General features: G+C 39.5%; 1 long non-coding RNA gene across 1 annotated transcript; it reads left to right on the top strand.

Moving 5' to 3' along the window:
• Positions 1-1,425: 1,425 nt before the first annotated feature.
• LOC125006158 lies at positions 1,426-3,534 on the top strand. The gene is made up of 4 exons (XR_007112539.1): positions 1,426-1,731; positions 1,909-2,169; positions 2,265-2,363; positions 2,545-3,534. It is a non-coding gene; the product is annotated as an uncharacterized LOC125006158 (long non-coding RNA).
• The last annotated feature ends 216 nt before the right edge of the window (positions 3,535-3,750 follow it).

The following is a 3,750-nucleotide window of genomic DNA, read 5'->3' as shown; positions in this document are numbered from 1 at the left end:
CTGGTGAGGTCAACCAACTGCGCTATCAACTTTTCACCACCAAAAGGGGACAACTTGAGTCCCACCAGTTGCCACCCTGTAGAGACTGCATCTATATGCATGCTTAACGAGCAAACTACCAAGCAGCTATCTGGAAATGCTGTCTGCAGGCTGACCCAGTGGTGCCGAGCCCTACTGGACATGGATGGACTGATGATGATGGCAAGCTGGTCATAGATTGAATGCACTCCCCACCTGCACCAGATGTGGTCTTGGAACTATTGGCATGCAAGTGTGTTCATTCATGCACAATGTCAAGCTGCACATGCCTGTCAAATGATCTGACATGCACAAACATGTGCAGGTTACAGACCTGTAGTAACCAAAAACTGCAGGAAGATCCAGAGCCTCATTTTGAAGTAGGGGGCCAGATGACGAGAGTGACACAGTGTGGTGATGGACTTTGTTTGGGATAGTTATATTATAGTTATGCTGATGTTAATATTGTTCAAATTATTAAAACATTTAAGTTTTTGAATCATATTTTTGTTTCCTATTTTATTGTGATATTACTTATTTGTTAGTGTAGATGTTCATTGTGTATTTAACAAATATAACCTCTAGAGACCATTGTGTGACCTAACCAGCTAAATCTGGTTTGTATTTTGTAAAAAGAGTCTTCTTTTGTAAAAAGAGACTTCAGGCTCACAGTCACTTCTCACAATTTTATAAAATGGATATATTATACATTTTCCGAAGTTAATTGGCTGATAGTTAATTGGATGTGCACTGGCCTCAGATGTGCCATTAATCATATCAAATTTGACCTTCAAGTGACCTTGAATTTGACCTTGTATCTCAAAAATAACCCTGGAAATGAACTTCCCGCCCTTGTAAACATACAAAAAGAGGTATTACATAACCATCTGTGTTGTCAAGATCAAAAGTTAAAAAATGGGTAAAGATGGACTCCGACGCCATCTTGAATTCTCACAATGAAATTATATGGGCATGTTATATATTTTCTGAAACCTTATAGTCAGGTGAATGTTGTGGTACTTGTGTTTTGTGTTTCTAATGTTCCTATGTCCTACAGGAATAAAAGAAAGAACATAGTTTAGGTGTAAAATGTGAAAAAATGTATGCTTTTGATGGTTTGATGAGCTGCAGTGACCTCCATATTTATCAGACAGGTTCACAACTGGGTTTAAATGGAAGCTTAGAAGGTCCCCTTTAAAATGATACCAAACACAATATTATTTAACATTGAGAAAAGTCCTAATCATGAGGGTAAAACAGATTATGCACATGCGTCTAACACACAGTTTTCCTTAGGGGGTGGTTAACTTCATGAGCTGATAACCAATATTTAGCTACTCACCTGGAAAGGCTATCATACAAAAAAAATATCTACAGACATATATCTATCCAAAAAATATAGGTAGCCTTCGTCCCTTTGACTGATACCAAAATCCGTTCTGGCCCATGGACTATATGGCCAGATGACCAGTTCTCCAGATGCTTCAGATGACTCCATCAACACATCAGGGATTCAACTTTCACTTGATTTTTAACATTTCAAAATACAAAGTCCTGCAGCTAACTCAGCTGTGATTGTACACATTGTACGATTGTACGCTGTGGTTTTAGACGAAGTTGCCTCTCTTTTATCTGTGTGTTTGACTCAGCAGAAACCAGCTGGACATGAGGATGAATCCAGGTCACAACAGGGAAGCAGTGAGACACTACCAGGTGGTTGGAAAGGACAAAGTTCTTCTGTACACACCTCACACAGATACTTATAATTGTTGTTCATAGCTGTCCACATGCACCAGTGTCTCATCCAATACATGATGTCCTGTTACATTCTCCTGCATGGTGGAGACGCAACAAATGAAACGTACGAAATGTGCTTGACTTCTTTTTCAGATACTACTTGGCAGAAGGCAGCAGCTCCATGAATATGGGTTAGAATCCACTGAAGACAGCTGAAGCTCCAGAGACTCATCTACACCCATCCTACTCCAAGGACTGAGGGAAGTACCAGCCAGATTATGTTTGAACTCACATTCTTGTAACTACTTGATATCAAGACCTTTGCTCTGTTTCAGATGCTGATGACTGGCAGCAGAGGTGGCAGCAGCTCCAGAGAGGACAGAGGCATCTTTGATGACTGTCTTATGAGTACAGGTAGCATTTCTAATCTAATCAGTCTTTTTATTTCTGACTTCCTCTAACTTCTACATGTTTGTCCAATACAATAAAGTAATATTACTGTACCACAGGAGCTCCAGTGCGAACCAACGTCATCATCAGGGAGGGGAGGGACCTCCACAATAGCGCCTGACAGGACTCCAGTGAAGAGGGACCCACAATTCACTTGGGTAACTGCACATTTCATTGTTGCTCTTTGTTATTGGGACTACACTGACTGTACAGACTTGTGGTAAGCTGTTACTTGACCTACAGTTGTGGGAAAATGTTAAACTTGTTAACTGTGTGAGTTGTCTGATTGCCATCAAACATGTATATTTTCTTTATTTTTATTTTTTTGTCTTTTTTCAGAGTTGAAGACCATCACCACACTCTGCCTCAAACCAGACTACCTGAAGCACCTGAGTGGTTCATCGCCCTCTATCCAGCTGACCTCCAGCAGACATGACAGCTTGTCATGTCTTGATGCTTCCTCTGAATTATTAAAAGTATCATGGGACATTTAATAAATATTTCCTGTCCATGAAATATATTGTAATCTAACAGAGACATCTTTCCAGTGGACAATATGATATGACAATATGGTGTTTGACACTTTTTATTGATTTGATAGATGTTGGTCAGGATCGGTGCATCTCACTGAGGGTCTATATATTACGGATGTTTATGAATAATCTGTTGCCCTCATTTAGATGTACGACATCCTCTGCCAAATACTTGACTTAAATGTTACTGTGTTGTAAAGGAAATAGACAGTCTCCTCCCTGAGATAACTCTGTTTCCTCTTCTAATTCATAAGTCCTAGTATCTCTTAATCTCGTATCAATAAACATGAGAGATTTTTGTGCTAGCCATAATAGTTTTTTTAAACCTACACCTATATATCTGTATTATTGACTTGCACATGTTAGCTTTAGTCACATGGATGTATGTATGTACCTATCTTTGTTTATCTTGTTCCTTCTCCTCTTTGTCTCTACTCGGCTGGCCTTCGGCAGATGGGTCCCTCCATATGAGCTGGGTTCTGCTCAAGGTTTCTTCCTGTTGAAGGGAGTTTTTCCTTGCCACCGTCGCCTTCAGGCTTGCTCTGGAGGTTTCAGGCCGGTTTATGTTAAGAGTCTTGAGACAATTTTTATTGGTGCTTTACAAACTAAATTGAATTAAAAAGGATGAGGTGGAGGAGAACGCCCTATTTAGTCCATCTTTACAATAGTTTGTGTGTTTTGTTATACATTTGCTGTTTAAATGTTGCTAAACGTTTTCATTGATTTCATTGTTTAATCATGCAATTGGTTTATCGGCAAAATATCTCAACCTCTTCAAAATAAAGTGTTGTGAACGTTAAAAGCAGCTCTGTTCATTTGTGTATTTACACACTAGATCAGATTCAACTTTATTGTCATTACATGTGTTCAGGTCCAGAGCAACTAACTACAATTTATCACTCGAAGCAGAAGGTCAGCCAGCAGTAAAAGCATGGTACAGGTTGGACGACACATGGACGATGTTTACAGATGGAAACCTATGTACAGGTGAGTGAGCAGCATAAACACAATG

Source organism: Mugil cephalus, chromosome 4 (genome assembly GCF_022458985.1).
Source record: "Mugil cephalus isolate CIBA_MC_2020 chromosome 4, CIBA_Mcephalus_1.1, whole genome shotgun sequence".
In the NCBI taxonomy this organism is placed as follows: Eukaryota; Metazoa; Chordata; class Actinopteri; order Mugiliformes; family Mugilidae; genus Mugil; species Mugil cephalus.
Note: the sequence above shows the minus strand (reverse complement) of the source record. Positions and strands in the feature narration are given on the sequence as shown.